This window comes from Paralichthys olivaceus, chromosome 16, assembly GCF_024713975.1.
Source record: "Paralichthys olivaceus isolate ysfri-2021 chromosome 16, ASM2471397v2, whole genome shotgun sequence".
Classification (NCBI taxonomy): Eukaryota; Metazoa; Chordata; class Actinopteri; order Pleuronectiformes; family Paralichthyidae; genus Paralichthys; species Paralichthys olivaceus.
This window is the reverse complement of record NC_091108.1, coordinates 20,228,779-20,236,560: the sequence shown is the minus strand read 5'-3', so window position 1 is coordinate 20,236,560 and position 7,782 is coordinate 20,228,779. Positions and strand designations below refer to the sequence as shown.

Sequence of the window (7,782 nt, the reverse complement as noted above, 5' to 3'; positions counted from 1 at the left end):
GAGAGATGTGTCGACTTTCTACTGTTTTCAGACTTTTGTGGAGTGGCAAGGTGTCCTTCGCAGTGAGGGAGCAGCAACCGATTGGCTGAAACAGAGCGGACAGGCTGGGGTGTAAGGTTTGACCATGTCGCTAGACTAGACCCAATCTGTTCACAGCACGGTACTTAAGTACTAATGTTTTCAAACCTATACGTGCAGCCACTGGTAACCAGTGAAGGGAGTAGTGTGAGTGAACTTTGGTAGGTTGAAGACCAGGTTCAGCCGAGCTACAGCTGAGAAGTGAAGTTGAAAATGGGCTTAAATGTGTGTGTGTTAGAGAGATGGAGAATATTTTCCTGCACCTGAAGTTTTTTACACTAACTTGCAATATAATTACAACCTTTGTGAGGTTTCTGGTGTGATCAGGGTTAGGGAGATTTCATACAGTGCAGAATTAAGCGTATCAGATTATTATTACTTTCCACTAAATTGGTTATGTACTGTTCATTGGCGACTACCCGAACAAACACTGCAGATTAATTTCTACAGTTGACTCTGACACTAAACATTTTTTCTTAAATGCATGAGGGACATCAACTGCCCCCGTTTAAACAGCTTTGTAGAAGCTTGTACACAACTCTCGGGAGCCTAGCGAGGTAATGAGCAGCCTAATCATGATGGATTACAGGGAAAATATATTCTTAAAAGGGTTAAAGACAAATGTATAGACAGGAAGCAAACCGTGTAATATTTACTCCACTAATTTGTAAGAGCGGATTTACCCTCAGTGGATATTTGGTTGATTTCTCTTCCAGTGAGAAACACATGTTTATATTTTATACATTTTATATGCATCTAAGTATTCAAATATTTGCAAGATGCCTATTGATTTGGGTTTGTGTGGAGGGTTCATACAGGGGTCATTCTATCCTGCTCACTCTACTTATGTGGGCAACATTCAGCTTGTCTGTCTCCAGAGTTCATAAACTGCAACAAGTCGACCTAGCTTCAGTTTCACTTTAGTCAAAGTGCACATCTCCCAGAATCACCCCAGCAAACACAAAACTACAAGACCTCATGCGTACAAAACACACACGCAGGCACAATCTCAAACATGAATGATGATATAAGAAGAGGAGACAATATGTCAAGAATATATTAGGACATTTGCTTTGATGCCAAAACAGTTTTGGACCAAATGAAGACCTCTTGTTGCAGTCATTGGCAGATACTGGATGTTATACAAGCATGTATAAGGATTTTGACATCTGAATTTGATCAAACTGAGCATATCTTGGTGAGAATGAAACTGAAAACTGAAATATATCTAGCTGGACCAACAAGCAGCATTCCTGTCATCTGCATGGGCAGTGGATAGATGGTGAAGTATTCAGAGCTACCATATGCAATTGTAATGCATGTTAATGATACCTCGATCAATATGATGGCCCACAGTTATTTCATTGCTAATTAAATATTCTCACTCAAATACTCAAAGCAAAGCTGACTGTCAGGAGCTGGCAAGCAAGCTAGTATCCACACCTGTCAAGTGTTTTAGCACTTAACATTCATCATGTGGTTAATATTACAAATACTCATATTACATTTTCATCATTCACCTCATTGAGGGAAAGGCCCCAGTACCAGCAACAGGCTGCCACATACATCATTGTTGTTAGTTTTGAATTAAACAAATGCAATGACCCTTGCTTGTTGCCCTGCCAACATTAGCAAGTGCTACATTAGCAACGAGTGCAACTCGTCAGGTTGCCAGGTCAGACATTCAATTCACTGGACAATGCAGGGGTTAATGGGGCCTTCTGGTGACTTCAGGGGCCTGAACAGCCACTTTGTTGGCTTATAGGAAAGTAAGTAATTACACATCCAGTGGTGGACAACAGGGAAATTTCATTAGCAGACTATGCTTTTTGGTATTTCAGAGATGTGACCAGGTTGTAAACAAAGAACAAAAGTGATGCCAGCAATAACACCTGAACCTGAAGACTGCACTGTATATAATTCATTGAGCAGCGGTGTGAACTCAACATGCGTTCTGCATTTGATAACAAACACTTGGATAGATACAGATATCTCTCCAACTGGGACAAGAACAAATGAATGACGAAAGTTTGTTAAACAACAACTTGGAGCAGGTTAGCGCAAGAGGTGGGTTGCAGTGAGGTTGAATTACAGGAGATGAATCAATAACAATTTGCTGTTAAGGTTTTTTATCTTGCATTATTCAAACCCATTGTTGACCCCCACAGGCTGTCAAAACACTCACCTTATCTGGAATGTGAACTTAGTTCTTTAACTACAAGGTTTATATTGAAGTCTCTCTGCAGTGTGCTCTCGTTTTTCTTTTCTTCAAAATCAACCTTATGTTCTACAAATTAGATTTATGTAACTAATTTGCAACAGAAAATGTGTTTTGGGGGGGACCATAATCCTCGTTGGGTTAGGTTTTCTGTTATTAAGAGGAGAAAAACTGTATTGTACTGTAATTAATAAATCTATTCAGCACTGGTGAAAGACGTATTCAGATCTGTAAGTTCATCAAAAAGTTCCTATAGCAATTGTACAAAAATACTTAATTACAAGTAAAGATCCACTATGGTAAACCCTCCTTCAGTAATAGTGTATACTGTAAGTATTACCAGTTAAATGTAGTTTAGGTATTAGAAGTAAAAGTACTGGTTTTGTGCCTTTGACTAATGACGCCATTAGCTGATTGACTAAAGCATTAGTGTGTGAGCAGCATGCTACAGTGTTAGTTGCTGCAGGTGCAGCTAGTTTAAAGTTGAAGTTTAATCAACATGGACACCAGATAAATCTGAAGGCTTGTGAGATGATTAATGGCAGAGGAAAGAAGAAATACAAAGTTCTGCTTTGCAGCTTTTGGACTCATTCTTGAGTCTTTGATGAGATGTTGGATCATTTGAACATTTCTTGTAACGAAGTCATGTACGAAGCTTAGAGGGAAAAGAAATCAATATTCGGTGGAGCTATTAACAACTTGTCAACATCTGAAATGTGACCCTAACTACACATTGCTGTTTGTTCTATAGCAGAGGCTTGTTATAATATTGATTGGGGAAGTTCATCACCTTAATAGTAAGTAACAACTATAACTGTAAAATCAATATAGGGGAGTATAAAGTACAATATTTCCCTTTGAAATGTGTTGGAGTGTAGGTATAAAGTTACATAATAATCAAGTGAAGTACAAGCACCTCAATTTTTTGACATTGCTTGATGAATGTAATTTGTTACATCTGGTCTTACACACTCATCTGTGAGTGTTTGTTTCTTAGATAGTGGTTTTAAAATCTGCCTTGTTCTGCTGTGGTCCAGCCTGGCTCTGCTGTAGAACTGCATGGTTCTGTGGACCTGGCTGGTCCTACTATGGATCAGCTGTTGCCTTGTCTGGTTTGGAACAGTTTAAGCACCCACTTAATACAACACTGTCCTTGCCTCACAGAACAGCAGAGAACATCTTAGTCAAGTGCGGACGCTGTGGTCCCTAATTACAATGAGCCAACATTTACCTCAAATTTCAGGATGACAAGACAAACATTCAAGGTGCCTGTGCTGTGATCTATATGAGCTAATTATGGTCTTTAAGGTACTTTACTAACATAATATATGTATTAGGACCATCATTACAGCTAATCACTGTTGCAATATTCAACATGCATATAATAGTAAAAACAAACAAATATGCCTCAATCACAGTGCACATTACTCGTTTAATGATAATGACAAAATGAGTTGGCCCATATGATTTCATTATAGACTACAGTATATTTATTCCTTATTCATAGGGAAACAACATGCACCAGAAGACAACATGCACCAGAAGACATTAAGACCTTAATTACCGATTACATTAATTACCTACTTATTGATATTCAGACAGACTGAGAATTACACATATGATTGTGCTCTTATTAATGCATTTTTTTTGGTGTACAGAGTCATGGAGTGTGGAAATGAAAAACATGTTTGTTTCTTTGTAAACCCAATCTTGGACAACCTTCAGTAAATGGCAGTGTTCCATTCGGTTGATGATAAACCAAGAGAGCTTTACGGGCCTTGCAGATTAGTTTGACATTAAAAAAAGAACCTTGCATTTGAAGGCTCCTATTTGTACTGAGGAATTAACATACGCTGTGCACAATTATTAGGCAAGTTGTATTTTTGAGGATTCACTTTATTATTGAACAACTACAGTGCTCTCAGTCAATTCAAAATGTTAATAAACCTCAAACCTGAATATTTAAGAAAATAAAAGTGGGGTTTTGGCTTTCTTAGGAGAATATCTGTGTGTGCACAATTATTGTCGAGCAAAATGAAAAAATCCAAATGGTCCCATCTCACTTGTTTATTTTCATCTGTTAAAGGTGCAGTGCAACTCAAAATTTACAAATAAACATTTCTGACATTTCAAAAAAAGAAATCAGTGACCAATATAGCCACCGTTCTCTTCAATAACAGTCATAAGCCTTCCATTCATGGAGTCTGTCAGTTTCTTGATCTGTTGATGATCAATTTTTTGTGCAACAGCAACCACAGCCTCCCAGACACTAGAGAGAGGTGTACTGTTTTCTTTCACCGTAAATCTCCCATTTCAGAAGGGCCCACACGTTCTTAATAGGGTTTAGGTCAGGTGAGGAAGGGGGCCATGTCATTATTGTTTCATCTTTAGGGCCTTTACTGGCTAGTCACGCAGTGGAGTACTTCGATGCATGCGATGGAGCATTGTCCTGCATAAAAATCATGGTCTTCTTGAAAGATGCAGACTTTTTCCTGTACCACTGCTTGAAGAAAGTGTCTTTTAAAAACTGGCAGTAGGTTTGGGAGTTGATTTTGAGTCCATCTTCAACGTTATAAGGTCCAACTAGCTCCTCTTTAATAATACCAGCCCGTACCAGTACCCCACCTCCACCTTGCTGGTGTGGCAAACTGGGTTGAAGTTTGTTGCAACAACGCCACCTGGGGGAGTTTCACCCCCAGGAAATTAGAGAGGGAAAAGTTTTAAGGATCACACAAGTTCAAGCATCCACGGGGGCAGAGAGCATAAAAAAAATACATTTTATTAACCACAAATTAAATTAACGCTTAACAATACACAAACAAACAATACGCTGGCTATCAGGATACCAGGTGGAACAGGATAAAAAGGCACTCAGGCATTGGGATCAAAAGGGAGTAAGACAGCAGCAGGGAAACAAAAAGGAGAGGGAACCACAAACTAACCACCCGGGACTCTGCACACCAACTTTAAAAGGGAATCGTGAAGAACGCCACCACCAGGGAGTGTGGCTGCCACCTTGGGTCCTCAGCACCTGTCCAACACAAAAAGAAAAGTTAAAACCATGCCATGAGTGCATACAGTTCAAACTGATGGCCAAAGAAACAACAATGGTCACTTATTAAAACACATTCATTCACACACATGCACACACTCAGGACCAATATATAAATAAAATAACCACAGAAAGAAAAACAAGACAACAGAAATACAAACCAGAATAAATCTTACAATTAATGAAAATGAAACAAAACCAAATTAACCAAATTAATACAACAATGGTTCAAAATAGTGGCGTCAGACGTTGCCTGCCCGAGGTTACACCACCAGCCGATCGACACGGCAGGTGAATAAAGTGGCCAGCCAGAACCAGAACCAGAGCAGGGCAGAGCAACCAGATCCCAGCAGAACCCACAGAGCCAAAAGAGCAGAGCTACTCCAGGGAGCGGTGGCGAGAGACAGGCCACACACTTAACTGCAGCATTATCCATCCATCCTGTCCGTCAAGAGTCACTCTCATCTCATCAGTCCATAAAACCTTTGAAAAATCTGTCTTCAGATATTTCTTGGCCCAGTCTTGACTTTTCAACTTAAGTGTCTTGTTCAGTGGTGGTCGGGTTTCAACCATCCTTACCTTGAGCACTGAACACCTTGTACTTCTGGGCACTCCCGGTAGGTTGCAGTTCTGGAATATGACAGCACTGGAGGATAATGGGTTCCTGGTAGCTTCATGTTTTAATTCTTCTCAAATCTTTGGCAGTTAATTTGTGTCTTTTTTCCTCAGCACGTTTCTTGCGACCCTGTTGACTATTTGCAACAAAACGTTTGATGGTTCTGTGATCACGCCCCGATATCTCGAGAGCGCTGCATCCCTCTGAAAGACTTTTTGACTTTTCAGAGTCAGTTCAATCTCTTTTTTGGCCCATTTTGCCCCAGGAAAAGAAGCTGCCTAATAATTATGCACACCTTGATATAGGGTGTTGATCCCCTTAGGCCACACCCTCACTCATTACACAAATACACATCACCTGATATGCTTAAGTCCAATAGGCATTCAAGTTTATACAGCTTGGAGTTGAAAAATATGCATACAAATGATGATATGGTGAAAATACTCACTTGCCTAATAATTGTGCACACAGTGTATAATATAATGTCTCTGGAGCCTTTGGAGCCATCAATGGTGCTCACACACTATGCAGGTGTGTTTTTACCGATGGCCACCTCCAGGATGTAAAAGGAAGTGACTATTACCTGCATGAAGACATTGCATTCTCACTTGGAACATTGCATTCTCACTTGGAACACAGACAGAGATTATGGATACTTACCCCAGAGACAAAATTAATTCAACACACTCCACCAAGAGTTATGATTGAAAGGACATTAAGGCTTCAGAAGGGGAAATTGAGATGATTAAAGTACTTAGACCTAAAAAAAAAATCCCACTGGTAAGACCTCAAAAATAACATCCCAGTGGTAATCACAGCTGGAAATGTTCTAGGATGTGGTTAGCAATGATGGCAATGAATGTCAAGCAGTAGACCTTGAGAATTCTACACCATCGTGTGGCTACGTCCACTAGTAATAATAATAATAATAATAAAACCTAACGCATGTGTACCTAAATCAGTCCTTACATAGTGTCCCTGAGCATATACATTACAATTGGCCACTAGTATGCCCTTTTTCCATGGTCTGACCTTGGGTATTGCTTGGAGAGATGGGAGTATGTGTGCAATAAGACAGGCACTGTTCTCTTAACGGTGTGTACAGATGTAATATGTGAGGATGGTAAAAAAAATCTTTTTTTCTGACTTACTCCCAATTTGATCTTATTTTCTTTCTCATTCTGATGATGATGATGAAGATCACCCTCTAAATGATGGTCAAATACAGAAGAGAAGCTGGTTGGGATCCAGTGTGATGGTAACTGACACTTAAGTAGAGTAGATGCTTCGACTGTAACTGCCTAAAATTGGATGACATTGACAAAATTGTACATTTACAAACACAGCTGCTCAAAAGGTGATGCCAAACAAGTAAAGATTTCCATATGGCCATATACAGTGGAGGCTGTGCAACATCTTTCCTGTTGGACAAACTAATTACATTAATGCTCTGCAAGTGGGCAGAGTCCTACACACACACACACACACACACACACACATTTGGCCTCTCAATCTTTGTTTCACAGTCTCTGAAAAATACTTTCCTGAATTTTGTGCTTGGGCAGAATGCCAATGGGTTGTTGCTCGCTCCCTGTGGATTAGTCCCTTTGAACCAAATCACTCAATGCTGCTGCTTGCAGGTTAATAACACACACACACACACACACACACACACTGATAAAAGCAGGGTTGATTCCGGTTTGGGGACCAGGTACAGGCGAAGTGTATTTTGAAAGAATCAGCTGTGAAGGTACACTGAAGATTTTTTTTTTTCTCACTCTCTGCTCTATACACCGCTGTGTCATCCCCGGCTTTACA

At 39.9% G+C, this 7,782-nt stretch overlaps 1 long non-coding RNA gene across 1 annotated transcript; it reads right to left on the bottom strand.

Annotated features, from left to right (window-relative positions):
- Positions 1–5,057: 5,057 nt before the first annotated feature.
- LOC138405087 (uncharacterized) lies at positions 5,058–6,235 on the bottom strand. The gene is made up of 2 exons (XR_011238772.1): positions 5,928–6,235; positions 5,058–5,327 (listed from the first exon to the last, which is right to left on the bottom strand). It is a non-coding gene; the product is annotated as an uncharacterized lncRNA (long non-coding RNA).
- Between the last annotated feature and the right edge of the window lie 1,547 nt (positions 6,236–7,782).